General features: G+C 51.4%; 13 non-coding genes across 13 annotated transcripts; all 13 read right to left on the bottom strand.

The window, feature by feature from the left end:
• Positions 1 to 349: 349 nt before the first annotated feature.
• Positions 350 to 466, bottom strand: LOC138236066 (U5 spliceosomal RNA). Its single transcript, XR_011188466.1, has one exon. It is a non-coding gene; the product is annotated as a U5 spliceosomal RNA (small nuclear RNA).
• Positions 467 to 857: 391 nt separating this feature from the next.
• On the bottom strand, positions 858 to 974 carry LOC138236081 (U5 spliceosomal RNA). The gene has a single exon (XR_011188481.1). It is a non-coding gene; the product is annotated as a U5 spliceosomal RNA (small nuclear RNA).
• A 387-nt stretch (positions 975 to 1,361) lies between these two features.
• On the bottom strand, positions 1,362 to 1,478 carry LOC138236064 (U5 spliceosomal RNA). The gene has a single exon (XR_011188464.1). It is a non-coding gene; the product is annotated as a U5 spliceosomal RNA (small nuclear RNA).
• Positions 1,479 to 1,869: 391 nt separating this feature from the next.
• On the bottom strand, positions 1,870 to 1,986 carry LOC138236080 (U5 spliceosomal RNA). The gene has a single exon (XR_011188480.1). It is a non-coding gene; the product is annotated as a U5 spliceosomal RNA (small nuclear RNA).
• A 387-nt stretch (positions 1,987 to 2,373) lies between these two features.
• Positions 2,374 to 2,490, bottom strand: LOC138236063 (U5 spliceosomal RNA). The gene has a single exon (XR_011188463.1). It is a non-coding gene; the product is annotated as a U5 spliceosomal RNA (small nuclear RNA).
• A 391-nt stretch (positions 2,491 to 2,881) lies between these two features.
• On the bottom strand, positions 2,882 to 2,998 carry LOC138236079 (U5 spliceosomal RNA). Its single transcript, XR_011188479.1, has one exon. It is a non-coding gene; the product is annotated as a U5 spliceosomal RNA (small nuclear RNA).
• Positions 2,999 to 3,385: 387 nt separating this feature from the next.
• On the bottom strand, positions 3,386 to 3,502 carry LOC138236062 (U5 spliceosomal RNA). Its single transcript, XR_011188462.1, has one exon. It is a non-coding gene; the product is annotated as a U5 spliceosomal RNA (small nuclear RNA).
• A 391-nt stretch (positions 3,503 to 3,893) lies between these two features.
• Positions 3,894 to 4,010, bottom strand: LOC138236056 (U5 spliceosomal RNA). The gene has a single exon (XR_011188456.1). It is a non-coding gene; the product is annotated as a U5 spliceosomal RNA (small nuclear RNA).
• Positions 4,011 to 4,401: 391 nt separating this feature from the next.
• LOC138236051 (U5 spliceosomal RNA) lies at positions 4,402 to 4,518 on the bottom strand. The gene has a single exon (XR_011188451.1). It is a non-coding gene; the product is annotated as a U5 spliceosomal RNA (small nuclear RNA).
• A 391-nt stretch (positions 4,519 to 4,909) lies between these two features.
• LOC138236103 (U5 spliceosomal RNA) lies at positions 4,910 to 5,026 on the bottom strand. Its single transcript, XR_011188502.1, has one exon. It is a non-coding gene; the product is annotated as a U5 spliceosomal RNA (small nuclear RNA).
• A 6,775-nt stretch (positions 5,027 to 11,801) lies between these two features.
• LOC138236048 (U4 spliceosomal RNA) lies at positions 11,802 to 11,940 on the bottom strand. Its single transcript, XR_011188448.1, has one exon. It is a non-coding gene; the product is annotated as a U4 spliceosomal RNA (small nuclear RNA).
• Positions 11,941 to 13,316: 1,376 nt separating this feature from the next.
• trnat-agu (transfer RNA threonine (anticodon AGU)) lies at positions 13,317 to 13,390 on the bottom strand. Its single transcript has one exon. It is a non-coding gene; the product is annotated as a tRNA-Thr (tRNA).
• Positions 13,391 to 14,949: 1,559 nt separating this feature from the next.
• trnav-cac (transfer RNA valine (anticodon CAC)) lies at positions 14,950 to 15,022 on the bottom strand. The gene has a single exon. It is a non-coding gene; the product is annotated as a tRNA-Val (tRNA).
• Positions 15,023 to 15,149: the final 127 nt, after the last annotated feature.

The raw sequence follows: 15,149 nt of genomic DNA, 5'->3' as shown, positions 1-15,149 counted from the left end.
GCCTCTGCGCTGCCGGTCGTGGTTGGCAATGCACCTGGCCTTACAAACTAGCCAGTGGGGCCCGTTCAGCTCCGGGCTCATCGCCTGCGGCTCACGGCTTGCGAGCGTGACCATTCCAATAACTCGGAAAACACCCGGCCACACTGTGCCGGAAACGACGCACTCTGGGAAGCCGCTATGCAAAGCGAGGTCCCAAGATCCCCTGCGGCCGGACACTTCCCAACCCCCAAAGAAAAGAGCGCCAATCAGACGGCCGGAGACCGAGGACTCGCGGAGCAGACTGCCACAATCGCCATAACAAGACCGATTGCGAGCGTTTTTGTTTTCTCTCTTTGACCAGCCAGGCTGCGCCCCACCCAAAGGCAGGGAAGCACAAAAATTGCATGGAACTCGTTCATGCTCCTCTCCACGGAAATCTTTAGTAAAAGGCGAAAGATTTGTACGAGATGAAGAGAAACCAGAGTGCGTGGCTACACAGCTGCAGGAGCCCAGGCCACCTTCAAAGCCTCTGCCCTGCCGGTCGTGGTTGGCAATACACCTGGCCTTACAAACGAGCCAGTGGGGCCCGTTCAGCTCCGGGCTCATCGCCTGCGGCTCACGGCTTGCGATCGTGCCGAATCCGTGCGATAACTCGGAAAACACCCGGCCACACTGTGCCGGAAATGACGCACTCTGGGAAGCCGCTATGCAAAGCGAGGTCCCAAGATCCCCTGCGGCCGGACACTTCCCGCCCCCCAAAGAAAAGAGCGCCAATCAGACGGCCGGAGACCGTGGACTCGCGGAGCAGACTGCCACAATCGCCATAACAAGACCGATTGCGGGCGTTTTTGTTTTCTCTCTTTGACCAGCCAGGCTGCGCCCCACCCGAAGGCAGGGAAGCACAAAAATTGCATGGAACGCATTCATGCTCCTCTCCACGGAAATCTTTAGTAAAAGGCGAAAGATTTGTACGAGATGAAGAGAAACCAGAGTGTGTGGCTGCACAGCTCCAGGAGCCCAGGCCGCATTCAAAGCCTCTGCGCTGCCGGTCGTGGTTGGCAATGCACCTGGCCTTACAAACTAGCCAGTGGGGCCCGTTCAGCTCCGGGCTCATCGCCTGCGGCTCACGGCTTGCGAGCGTGACCATTCCAATAACTCGGAAAACACCCGGCCACACTGTGCCGGAAACGACGCACTCTGGGAAGCCGCTATGCAAAGCGAGGTCCCAAGATCCCCTGCGGCCGGACACTTCCCAACCCCCAAAGAAAAGAGCGCCAATCAGACGGCCGGAGACCGAGGACTCGCGGAGCAGACTGCCACAATCGCCATAACAAGACCGATTGCGAGCGTTTTTGTTTTCTCTCTTTGACCAGCCAGGCTGCGCCCCACCCAAAGGCAGGGAAGCACAAAAATTGCATGGAACTCGTTCATGCTCCTCTCCACGGAAATCTTTAGTAAAAGGCGAAAGATTTGTACGAGATGAAGAGAAACCAGAGTGCGTGGCTACACAGCTGCAGGAGCCCAGGCCACCTTCAAAGCCTCTGCCCTGCCGGTCGTGGTTGGCAATACACCTGGCCTTACAAACGAGCCAGTGGGGCCCGTTCAGCTCCGGGCTCATCGCCTGCGGCTCACGGCTTGCGATCGTGCCGAATCCGTGCGATAACTCGGAAAACACCCGGCCACACTGTGCCGGAAATGACGCACTCTGGGAAGCCGCTATGCAAAGCGAGGTCCCAAGATCCCCTGCGGCCGGACACTTCCCGCCCCCCAAAGAAAAGAGCGCCAATCAGACGGCCGGAGACCGTGGACTCGCGGAGCAGACTGCCACAATCACCATAACAAGACCGATTGCGGGCGTTTTTGTTTTCTCTCTTTGACCAGCCAGGCTGCGCCCCACCCGAAGGCAGGGAAGCACAAAAATTGCATGGAACGCATTCATGCTCCTCTCCACGGAAATCTTTAGTAAAAGGCGAAAGATTTGTACGAGATGAAGAGAAACCAGAGTGTGTGGCTGCACAGCTGCAGGAGCCCAGGCCGCCTTCAAAGCCTCTGCGCTGCCGGTCGTGGTTGGCAATGCACCTGGCCTTACAAACTAGCCAGTGGGGCCCGTTCAGCTCCGGGCTCATCGCCTGCGGCTCACGGCTTGCGAGCGTGACCATTCCAATAACTCGGAAAACACCCGGCCACACTGTGCCGGAAACGACGCACTCTGGGAAGCCGCTATGCAAAGCGAGGTCCCAAGATCCCCTGCGGCCGGACACTTCCCAACCCCCAAAGAAAAGAGCGCCAATCAGACGGCCGGAGACCGAGGACTCGCGGAGCAGACTGCCACAATCGCCATAACAAGACCGATTGCGAGCGTTTTTGTTTTCTCTCTTTGACCAGCCAGGCTGCGCCCCACCCAAAGGCAGGGAAGCACAAAAATTGCATGGAACTCGTTCATGCTCCTCTCCACGGAAATCTTTAGTAAAAGGCGAAAGATTTGTACGAGATGAAGAGAAACCAGAGTGCGTGGCTACACAGCTGCAGGAGCCCAGGCCACCTTCAAAGCCTCTGCCCTGCCGGTCGTGGTTGGCAATACACCTGGCCTTACAAACGAGCCAGTGGGGCCCGTTCAGCTCCGGGCTCATCGCCTGCGGCTCACGGCTTGCGATCGTGCCGAATCCGTGCGATAACTCGGAAAACACCCGGCCACACTGTGCCGGAAATGACGCACTCTGGGAAGCCGCTATGCAAAGCGAGGTCCCAAGATCCCCTGCGGCCGGACACTTCCCGCCCCCCAAAGAAAAGAGCGCCAATCAGACGGCCGGAGACCGTGGACTCGCGGAGCAGACTGCCACAATCGCCATAACAAGACCGATTGCGGGCGTTTTTGTTTTCTCTCTTTGACCAGCCAGGCTGCGCCCCACCCGAAGGCAGGGAAGCACAAAAATTGCATGGAACGCATTCATGCTCCTCTCCACGGAAATCTTTAGTAAAAGGCGAAAGATTTGTACGAGATGAAGAGAAACCAGAGTGTGTGGCTGCACAGCTGCAGGAGCCCAGGCCGCCTTCAAAGCCTCTGCGCTGCCGGTCGTGGTTGGCAATGCACCTGGCCTTACAAACTAGCCAGTGGGGCCCGTTCAGCTCCGGGCTCATCGCCTGCGGCTCACGGCTTGCGAGCGTGACCATTCCAATAACTCGGAAAACACCCGGCCACACTGTGCCGGAAACGACGCACTCTGGGAAGCCGCTATGCAAAGCGAGGTCCCAAGATCCCCTGCGGCCGGACACTTCCCAACCCCCAAAGAAAAGAGCGCCAATCAGACGGCCGGAGACCGAGGACTCGCGGAGCAGACTGCCACAATCGCCATAACAAGACCGATTGCGAGCGTTTTTGTTTTCTCTCTTTGACCAGCCAGGCTGCGCCCCACCCAAAGGCAGGGAAGCACAAAAATTGCATGGAACTCGTTCATGCTCCTCTCCACGGAAATCTTTAGTAAAAGGCGAAAGATTTGTACGAGATGAAGAGAAACCAGAGTGCGCGGCTGCACAGCTGCAGGAGCCCAGGCCGCCTTCAAAGCCTCTGCGCTGCCGGTCGTGGTTGGCAATGCACCTGGCCTTACAAACTAGCCAGTGGGGCCCGTTCAGCTCCGGGCTCATCGCCTGCGGCTCACGGCTTGCGAGCGTGACCAATCCGTGCGATAACTCGGAAAACACCCGGCCACACTGTGCCGGAAACGACGCACTCTGGGAAGCCGCTATGCAAAGCGAGGTCCCAAGATCCCCTGCGGCCGGACACTTCCCAACCCCCAAAGAAAAGAGCGCCAATCAGACGGCCGGAGACCGAGGACTCGCGGAGCAGACTGCCACAATCGCCATAACAAGACCGATTGCGAGCGTTTTTGTTTTCTCTTTTTGACCAGCCAGGCTGCGCCCCACCCGAAGGCAGGGAAGCACAAAAATTGCATGGAACTCATTCATGCTCCTCTCCACGGAAATCTTTAGTAAAAGGCGAAAGATTTGTACGAGATGAAGAGAAACCAGAGTGCGTGGCTGCACAGCTACAGGAGCCCAGGCCGCCTTCAAAGCCTCTGCGCTGCCGGTCGTGGTTGGCAATGCACCTGGCCTTACAAACTAGCCAGTGGGGCCCGTTCAGCTCCAGGCTCATCGCCTGCGGCTCACGGCTTGCGAGCGTGACCAATCCGTGCGATAACTCGGAAAACACCCGGCCACACTGTGCCGGAAATGACGCACTCTGGGAAGCCGCTATGCAAAGTGAGGTCCCAAGATCCCCTGCGGCCGGACACTTCCCGCCCCCCAAAGAAAAGAGCGCCAATCAGACGGCCGGAGACCGTGGACTCGCGGAGCAGACTGCCACAATCGCCATAACAAGACCGATTGCGAGCGTTTTTGTTTTCTCTCTTTGACCAGCCAGGCTGCGCCCCACCCAAAGGCAGGGAAGCACAAAAATTGCATGGAACTCATTCATGCTCCTCTCCACGGAAATCTTTAGTAAAAGGCGAAAGATTTGTACGAGATGAAGAGAAACCAGAGTGCGTGGCTGCACAGCTGCAGGAGCCCAGGCCGCCTTCAAAGCCTCTGCGCTGCCGGTCGTGGTTGGCAATGCACCTGGCCTTACAAACTAGCCAGTGGGGCCCGTTCAGCTCCGGGCTCATCGCCTGCGGCTCACGGCTTGCGAGCGTGACCAATCCGTGCGATAACTCGGAAAACACCCGGCCACACTGTGCCGGAAACGACGCACTCTGGGAAGCCGCTATGCAAAGCGAGGTCCCAAGATCCCCTGCGGCCGGACACTTCCCGCCCCCCAAATAAAAGAGCGCCAATCAGACGGCCGGAGACCGTGGACTCGCGGAGCAGACTGCCACAATCGCCATAACAAGACCGATTGCGGGCGTTTTTGTTTTCTCTCTTTGACCAGCCAGGCTGCGCCCCACCCGAAGGCAGGGAAGCACAAAAATTGCATGGAACTCCTTCATGCTCCTCTCCACGGAAATCTTTAGTAAAAGGCGAAAGATTTGTACAACATGAAAAGAAACCAGAGTGCGTGGCTGCACAGCTACAGGAGCCCAGGCCGCCTTCAAAGCCTCTGCGCTGCCGGTCGTGGTTGGCAATGCACCTGGCCTTACAAACTAGCCAGTGGGGCCCGTTCAGCTCCGGGCTCATCGCCTGCGGCTCACGGCTTGCGAGCGTGACCAATCCGTGCGATAACTCGGAAAACACCCGGCCACACTGTGCCGGAAACGACGCACTCTGGGAAGCCGCTATGCAGGCAAGGTCCCAAGATCCCCTGCGGCCGGACACTTCCCGCCCCCCAAAGAAAAGAACGCCAATCAGACGGCCGGACCCAACAACCTTGGCGTTATTAGCACCACGCTCTAACCAACTGAGCTAACTGGCCTCGCAACAGTGCCCCTCTCAGTGCTGCAAAAAATCGAACTCAGGGAATTTCTTTTGTCCTCTTTTGAATAGAAAGCCGTGTAATTCAGTGTACGGGCTTTCTTGTGCACTTTCATGGTTCTTGTAACCAAAATCCTACACTGGCCTGAAATGCCCCCCATTTCACAGCATTTTTCAGCTGATTTAAAATGTACCTAAAGGAGAAGCATTTTTGAAGACCATCAATTACCAAGAGCTTTTGTCAAAGGTTTTGGTGGTCATTTTTAATGACCACAGAGCGCTGTGACCTCGGTTTTACATCTCATCCAAAAGACAGCGCCCTCTTACAACACAGCATCTCCGTCACTATACTGGGGCATTGGGACCCGCACAGACCTCAGGGTGAGCGCCCCCCCGCCGGCACCATTAACACCGCTTCCAGCTGGAAGCTTTGTTTTTCCCTGTAGCTCACCCTCATCCGGGTACTGACCTAGCTCACACCCGCTTAGCTTCAGTGGGTTTTCAGTTGCGAGTTGCAAAAGCCACTGCATTGGCTGGGAATCAAAACCAAGCCTCCCGCGTGGCAGGCGAGAATTCTAACACTGAACCACCAATGCTCAATGCCTGTACCTTCAAAAAAGACGGAGGACATTCACACCTGGCTTAACCAGTACTGCACCGTCCACCATGGAACTGAGGTTAGATATGTTGACGGTATAAAAGCAGGAGCAAGGAAATTCGAGGTTCGCTTGCTACCGGACAATGTAAATGGAGGCTTAAGGCACCTGCCCTCTACAATCTGGCTGGGCGCCTGCAATGGCTATGTTTTTTATGTGGGACAACCAAAGGTGTGTCGGCGCTGTGGGACACCTGGCATCGCCCTGCACTGTGAAATGCTGCAAGACCTGTGGCAAACAGGGACATTTAGCCTCTGACTGTTCAATGCTGCCAAAGTGCAATTTACTTGGCTTGGAAGGACACGTTTTTATAAACTGCCCTCATGCCTACGCCAATAAACTCAAAATGAGAAAGGATGAGGCAGTGCTTGTTTCAGCCAAACCGGCCCGAAAAGCCAAAGCAAACAACAAGTCAAACAAAGAACCCTTGTTTGATAAAGTCTCAGCCTCCAGCCAGGATCTGCCCTGCTGTGGTTCCGGGGCCGGTGGAAGAGAAATCCACTACGCCCCCACAACAGACTGCACCAGACAAGCACGAGGGTTTGAAAACCCCCGAGAACAGCGAGGACCCCTCCCCCACTCCTGCTCCTCAGAACGAGGGCCAGTGTGGGGCCCCCCGGTGGAGCGGGTCCAGCGAGGATACCCAGGATTCAGCGGAGCTGCTTTTCTCAGACTCTGCAAGTGCTACAGATGCCCTCCTCTCCTCCATCCAGTCCATCACAGAGGATCTGCAGCAAATGGTTGGTGAGGGGGAAGAGGAGACTGGTGCATCGGCTGCACCCCTTTCCCCTCAGTGCTCCCAGGAGCTGGACTTGAGGAAAAGGAAAAATGACTCTGTTTTCTCCCCGAGCGAGGAGGAAGGAGAGCATGGCGATGGGAACAGCTGGAACCCCTCCACCCCTCCCTCTACCCCCTTCCTTGAAATGGACTCCGTGAATGCTTTTACTGCTGCCACCCTGATGAAGGCTCATTCAGAGGATGGCTGGCAGGAAATTGGTAAGAAGAAAAAGAAAAAGAAGAAGGGACCAGGTGAGACAGAAGAGAAATGTGTTTTGTAAAGACTGGTTCCACTTTCTTATGTAATATGGCTCTAAACATAATATCTCTTAACACCAGAGGTATCAATGACAGAGTTAAATGCCAGTCTGTCTTTGATTACCTCCAGCAGAGAGAGGGAGATGTGTTGATGTTGCAGGAGTGTGCTTTAGCCTATCAAGAGAGGTATAAAAGCTTTGAAGAAAGGTGGGATAAAGGGCTTTCTGTTTGGTCAGGGGACAATAACAACAGAGCCTCTGGCGTGGCCATTCTTTTCAAAGGATGGGCATTCAAATTGAAAAGTATTCAGAGGGTCATAGATGGCAGGTTGCTGTGTGTGGATGTGGAATGGGGGACCATTAACCTGCGGATATTCAATGTGTATTGCCCTACTGACGTGGGAGGAAGGGTGGAGCTACTCAAGGCACTCTCTCACCTATTGTTATGTAGCACAGACGTGATAGTGGGAGGGGATTTTAATTGTATCTTAGAGCACACAGACAGGCAGTCTAGCTCTCTGATAAAATTGGATTCCAGGTCACTGGCCCTGCAAAACTTAGTTCAAGACTTTAAACTCTCAGACACATATAGATGTATATATCCCACAACAGCAGGATATACATGGTCAGGGAGGAATAGCAGCTCCAGAATTGACTATTGCTTTGTCTCAGAGAGAGTGAAAGTTGTTGGGGTCACTCTTCAGCCTGTCTTCTTCTCAGATCATCAGGCTTTAGGTCGTAGAGTGGAACTCCAGGGCTTTGGCCCAGGCATCTGGAAACTCAACACAAAGCTGCTAGAGAACGAGGGGGTAGTATCCTGCTACAAGGAGAAACTATCACAGTGGCTGTCCTTGCAGTGTCTGTACGGGTCAGTAGGAGAGTGGTGGGAGGAGGTGAAGGTGAGGACAAAGGCCTTTTTCATGGCTGAGGGAAGGAAGGCTGCTGCCAGACGGAGAGGAGTGCTAGCCAGGAAACAGAGGCAGCTGCAGCGTCTCTACACGATGATGCACAGTGGCTTCGATGTGCTCGAGGATATCACCCTTTTAAAAAAGGACATCCGGAGCATAGCCGAAGAAAGTAGTCGAGTGCAGTTCTTGGAAGAAAATGAGAAGTGTTCTCGCCTCTTTTTCAGGAAAGTGGAAGGCTCCAAGTCTGTCATGGAAAGTGTAGTTGATGAGGAGGGACGAGAGAGAACAGAGCCGAGTGCTATCCTCTCCTGCACCGAGGCCTTCTACTCAAGACTGTACAGCTCTACAGAGGTAAAGGATGAAGAAATTCATTTTTTTACCTCAAAGCTAGAAAACGTTTTGAGTGAAGAAGATAGGGAAGTACTTGAGAGGGATTTGACAGTAGAAGAGCTGAGACAGGCTATGGAGAGCTTACAGAAGGGGAAAACTCCGGGTGCTGACGGGCTCCCTAAAGAATTTTATTGCACCTTTTGGGATCTGCTTCAGGATCCGCTGCTGCTCCTATTCGAGGAAAGCTATAAGACAGAATTGCTGCCTGACTCCTTAAGAGAAGGCACTATCTCTCTCTTGTTTAAGAAAGGAGCAAAGAATGACATAAAGAACTGGAGACCCCTCAGCCTGTTAGGCGTGGACACTAAGATCCTGTCCAAAGCCCTTTTCCTGCGCCTACAAAATGTAGTGGCCTCACTGGTAGGGAAAGAACAGACTTGTGGGATAGCAGGATGCCTGATGAGCGACAACCTGGCCTTGTTGAGGGATGTCTGTCTGTACTCAGAGGATCGCTCCCTCCCTCTGTGCATTTCAGGTGTAGACCTAGAAAAGGCCTTTGACCGCCTAAACCGGCAGTACTTAACTTCGGTACTTGAGCACATGAAGTTTGGCCCCATCATGAGAAAGTGGATTAACCTGCTGTACACAGGTAGCAACAGCAGAGTAATGGTTAATGGCAATAGATCACGCCCCTTTGAAGTCTGTTGTGAGGCAGGGCTGGCCATTATCCCCCTTGTTATTCGTTTTGGCTATGGAGCCCTTAGCCTGTGCCTTGCGCCAGGATCAGGCCATTAATGGGATACCAGTACCTGGAAGTGGGGGAGGAGAGGTAAAGACATCTCTATACATGGATGACGTCACCCTGCTCCTCTCTGACAATGCCTCAATTAGTAGAGCTCTGCAGTGCTGTGATCGGTTCTCTTTGGCTTCCTCTGCAAAAATTAACAAATCAAAGAGCGAGATTTTTTATCAGAACTGGAGGGAGCCAAAAGAAGGACATGATCTCAGGCTGCAAGAGAAGAGAATTAAGGTCCTGGGGGTGTATTTTGGAGAAGAGATGGGAACAGTAAATTGGCAGAACAAATTGCCAATCTTAAACAAAAAACTGATGCAATGGAAGAACCGAGACCTCACCATGACAGGGAAGGTGCTGGTCATCAAAGCCAAGCTCTTGCCTGTCTTGAATTTTCTGGCTTCTACCTTCCCAATCCCACACCGTGTTGCGGCGGTGCTGAGGAGATTGATGTTTCAATTTCTATGGGGTGGGAAGCAGGAAAGACTCAGAAGGGAAATAATGTACAGGCCGCTACCCTCAGGGGGGAAGTCTGTCCCAGATATTGCTACGAAGCTGCTGTGCATTTTCCTGGCCTCTGTGCTGAGAGGCTTTGCAACAGCACCTGCAGCGCGTACCTGGACTTATTTTTCCAGGCTCTGGGTAGGTAGGGAGGTGTTCAGAGTGTGGGGTGTCAGACCCAAGCTGGATGTCCCACTCTCTGACACATGCCCTGCAATTTATGGGACAGTTAAAAGTTTTCTAAGATCTCACACAATTGGCCATATTCCCCTCCGAGATGTCAGCGTCCAAAAACTGGAAGATTTCTTTGCACCCCAGAACAATAGGCAGACCCCTGTGGGCATTTTAACATCAGCCCAAACAAGGAAGGTGTGGAAACACACATCCTCTAAGTTTCTGTGCAACATTCACAGAGATTTAGCCTGGAGTGTCGTCCACCAGTGCTTACCGGTACGAACTTCCTTGTACCGTATGGTCCTCACACCCAGCCCTCGCTGCGTTAGGGTGGGCTGCAGCGAGGAGGAGACTGTGACCCATCTCCTGTGGTCTTGCTTTTTTGCTAAGGCCTTCTGGGCACAGTTTGAAGATTGGTTGCAGGCTCTCTCGCCCCAATTTACCCTGACCGCTGCTTTCGTCATATACGGCATCTCTTTGACACGGCCCAGATCCTGTCAAACACGTCAGGAGGAAGTTTGACAGGATCTGGGCCGTGGTGAACAGTGGGAAAGACGCCCTGTGGAGAGTGAGGAACATGGGGCTGTTCAAAGGCATCAAGATCCCAGTCAAGGCTGCAGGTAGCCTGGCCCTGTTCATCACCCGAGAGAACTATTACCTCAGAGATCTGTGGAGAGAAGGGAGGGAGGAAGCAGAAAATCTGTGGGAAATAGAGGGCATAGGTCAATATCTCAAGAAACTGTGAAAAACACTATCATGTTTAAGTAAAGAATGTGATTTGCTTCAGAAAAAAGAAATTGTTGCTATGTAACTCGTACCGTGTCAAAATGTAATAAGATGTGATCATATATACTGTTTTAAGTATGTATATTAATGTAAAGCATTTGTGATGCCCTGTATTTTATTGTGAAAAGGAAATAAAAGTTCTTAAAAATCGAAATCGCTGGAGGAAACAGTCCATCTGGCCATGAAACTCATTTGAACGTCTAGCTACAGCAACTAACAATATCATGATTTATTCAGGATGTGTGGAATCAGCACGTCCCGGAGACAGCTTCCGAAATCGTGAGCATTCTCTGGTGGTGTCCTGCAGGGCACCTGTGGGCGTGCATTGGTGGTATAGTGTTGAGCATAGCTGCCTTCCAAGCAGTTGACCTGGGTTCGATTCCTGGCCAACGCAGTGGCAATTGGTTTCAAATGCTGTCATGAGCCTTGGATTATGACTAGCAAAGCGAAGCCTTTTGAAAGAGCTAAAGCACTGCAAAACGGAATTGAAGGAGAATCTTACAGGGGATTCTGAGCGGTGTCTGCATACACGCAGTCCGATACGGGTGCTGAAAGCTTGAGCTACTCTCAATGTCAAGCTGCCTTTCCCCGGAGTAAATCTGTTACATTGAAGGAATGCTTCTCGCAGGTTCAAAAGGGACCCTTGTTAATTGGAGAAATCAATGATTTCTAATGAATTCTGTATGTGTTAAAAGACAGCTATACACAGAAAACATGCAGGACACTGCCCATGATGTTTCCCGAGCCGAAACACAGTGCGTTTTTCCAAGCCATCTGACAAAGCTCGCCCACTGAAAACTGCAGCAGATCGTGTAAAGACCTTCAACTTTGTAACTACTGCACGCACAGGAAGCACAATAAATTCCTCTTTTCAAACTGTCAAAGGTTTGCTTTGCAAACGCTGCAGGACATCGCACAATCTCTTTTGAACGGGGACAAACGATTTCTTATGGGGCGCAGTAAGTACAGACGTTTAAAAAGCTCCACTCATGCCGACGATGCAGCATGAAGAAGCGCAACCTAACGTTTGACAGACAAAAGCCGGGCGCCGCTACGAGCAATATGAAATCAAACTGACAGCACACGGCGTTTCGCGCTGACTCAAAAGTGATCTCGACAGACGCTGTTCTCTGCATAACGCTGAAAGAGATAAAGAGCGTTTCTGTTGAGACGTAACAAGCTCGTTTCTTTCTACCATGATGTCACCATGACAAAATCTGTCTTTAAACACCTTGCTCAGTCTCTGACGAGACTGTCAAAAATTGCTTTCGCCGATTGTATTGCAAACCAGCGGAAGCGGGGTATTGGGAAAAGTTTTCAACTAGCAACAATCGTGCGTGCTAATTAGAACAGCAACGCTGAGCTCTCAGCACCGTACTGAGCCCAGGTGTTATTCTAAAGCTGTCAGGTGCAGTTCATTTATATGAAGGAAATCTCTTACTGGGTACGATTACAATGCAGTAAGTAGCACAGGCTACTTGGGGAATAGCCCGATGTGTTTTAAAACGACCCGAGCCAGGTAGGAGTCGAACCTACAATCTCCTAATCCGTAGTCAGATGCATTATGCATTGCGCCACTGTCCCTGGTGTGACACTACAGGACTGTAACCCAGTGATCTCAGCCCTGCAACTAGTAAAATATTACCCCCGGTCCATTCTTTTCCAAAAGTGAGAAACACCTGTTTTCTACATTTTGTCTGTTTTAAAACCATATCTCTTTAAACCAAACCAAGAGTTTGTCTTTTGCACTGATATTCTGATTCATTTCGATTTCAAAGAAAAAAAAGCATTACCTTCCAAAGCATCATAAAATTGTCCCTTCTTCCAGACTCTACTTCTCTCTTGTAGTAGTACAGTAGACCTTTCCAGGTGAGCAGATCACAGAGTCCGAAATGAGCTTCCTCCATCAAGCAAAGTACCTGAACATGACTCTGTCTTCATAAAAGCGCCCCTGTAATAAAGAAATTAAATCCGAAATCAAGAGGGCAGTTGCCTACTGAAGTTCAAGAAGTCATCAATTTTAACCTAGCAACACATTAAAGGCTGCATCTATACAAGTACGATTCTAGAAATGCTCACCAGATTACGTTTTAAGAAGGAACTGCGCCTCAGGTTCCGCCGAGATCTTAACTCGGATGGCAGGATTCAGAGTCCGGAGTGCGGACTGATGGCGCACGGAGGGTCCACATACTGTGGATCCCTCAGTGATCTTCCGCGTATTCAAACCGCCAGCATGTGACTCCCCTGTCCCCGTGACCTCATTGCTCTGCTCTCTCCTCTGTGCAGCCGAGCCCGACTCATGGTAAAGTGGAAAAAAATATGCCCTCAACGTGAGATTTACTCTGGACGAGGATAGATGTTACCTTTTTATCGTTGAATAGGATGTATGTGATGTGGCGACTAGGTTCAATTTTGTATCCTCTTTAAAAGATTAAGGACTGGGGTGAGCGTGATTTACCACCCTTTCAGCTAAGGACCCGACATGCGCACCGTTTAAGCTGCATAGACTCGGTCGATTAACTCTTCTCCATTAGCAGGGTTAAGGTTAAAGAAAAAAAACATTGCTGACTTCTTTTTTTTTTGCCAGCCGCTAGCGCTGATTAGCAAGGTTTGTATTTCATGTTTTGCAAGTTGCATCCATTTTAAGAAAAACAAGTCGCGTTAAAGACAGGAAATGAATACTTGCATTTAATTAAGTCTAGCCGTAGGCGGTTGTCCATAATGACCAGTACTGTTCGAGAAGACAGAACAAAGAAGGCACCGCTGGGATTCGGACCCAGGATCTCCTGTTTACTAGACAGGCGCTTTAACCAACTAAGCCACGGCGCCCCAGGAGTGTTGTCCTTTTGCAGCCACTTGGACACACCTTTAGAAAAACATTTTGTTAACAGGCATTCTGCCTCAGCCTAAACACCTATAGCTTGCAAAGTGCATGCTATTAGACAGGCACCTCTGCAAGACCTTAAGAGTCTCTTAAACTAGTGATAGTAAGGTGTTCCCAACGGGTGATGTTCGGCTTTCAAATCATCTCTCCGTGGAAGCGCCGAGATGCAGCTGTTTAAGGCTTAGAAGCAGCTGACTGTTTCACTACCTAGCTGATCACTGTCAGTCAGGGAGCTCAGAGGTGAAAAGCCTGTCTGAGAGACAATTCGCCGTCGATCAGTTCAATATGTTCCGTACCAGCTCGGCGCACCTGAGATCATCTTGGTAGCCGTGTAGCTCATATAGGTGAGAGCGTGTGTGTGTACCACCGTGATTGGATGCCGGCCCTTCTCAGGTCACAGTAAACCTTCTGCTCAAAAAAAGTGAGGTTTTATTTAATCTCTGACCAAGGGAAACGTTTCATTTTTTCAAAGAAATGTTTGTTAAAAAATAAAGTCATAGTTCAATGGGATTCAATCATAGACCGTGTGATATGGAAGTCAGGAACCTAACCCACAGCACCACCAGCTGAGTGCTGAAAAAGCACTACAGAAACATTATCGACAGACAATGTACAGCGTGTACTATTCTTGTGTTGCGGTACATGAATATAATTATATCGTTATTAATTTCTAATTTATAACTTTATTAACTTTATAAATTTATAAATTAACTTTATAAATTTATTAACGTTATTAATTAATTTCACGACGCACAGACAGGGCGCGGGGAGCCGCCGCCTGCAAACACAGCTCCAGGCAGGATTCCACTCCGCAGGAGCCGCAGAGCAGAGGAGATGGGGGCAGCTTAGCTCCTGTGCAGAGACCTGAGCTGCTGTTGCTGCAGACACTGTCTTTTCTGCACTCGGGGTAGGAGTGAATGTTGAGTTGCCCTTAGAAATGAAGCAGAGCACTTCAACGGCACGGGTGTGTGTGTGTGCGCCCTGGTGATTCTGGGAGACAGATTGAACCTGGGCTAAAAGAGAGGGGGCTTAGCCCTCTTCCATTTGCTAGTTCAAAGTTGTACAACCCATTTGTATCTGCTAGGCGGCGCAGTCGTCGTGCACAAAGAACGCTTTGAAAAGCGTCAAAGGCAAGTCATTCCGAGTTGGTCGTTTGTGTTTTCCGTTCAGACGCGAAATGCTGAAATGATCTCTCGGCTCCTCGGTTGTCATTTCTGCTCCTTAAAGGAATCACAGCACCCGTCGGCTTCCAGCACGGTGGGTCGGGACACAATGCCGGGGGTCGGAGAGAGCGATGTCTTCCTCGTTAGTATAGGACCTGTCACCTGTCCCCACCTGTCACGCGGGAGACCGGGGTACATCAGGACGCGCATTGAAGTGAAAGCAGGATGCGCTGCGACATGCACTGTGCAGATCCCGCCACACTAAGGGGTGAGTGGGTCTGTTCGATCACAGCGCTAGGCGAATCCCCAATCCCCTTTTGTGCGTGGCGACAAAATAAGTCTGTTTCCGCCCGGTTTCGAACCGGGGACCTTTCGCGTGTGAGGCAAACGTGATAACCACTACACTACGGAAACGGTGGTAAGATATGCCCAGCGGCCCAGCGTTGAGCTTCGCCATTGCGATTCAGCTGCTTCCAGTGCCTTTATTGGAGTGCGCTGATGGACCGTGCTCTCTCTCCAGAGACCAGCACGCCTGTCATGG

Source organism: Lepisosteus oculatus, unplaced genomic scaffold (genome assembly GCF_040954835.1).
Source record: "Lepisosteus oculatus isolate fLepOcu1 unplaced genomic scaffold, fLepOcu1.hap2 HAP2_SCAFFOLD_87, whole genome shotgun sequence".
NCBI lineage: Eukaryota > Metazoa > Chordata > Actinopteri > Semionotiformes > Lepisosteidae > Lepisosteus > Lepisosteus oculatus.
Note: the sequence above shows the minus strand (reverse complement) of the source record. Positions and strands in the feature narration are given on the sequence as shown.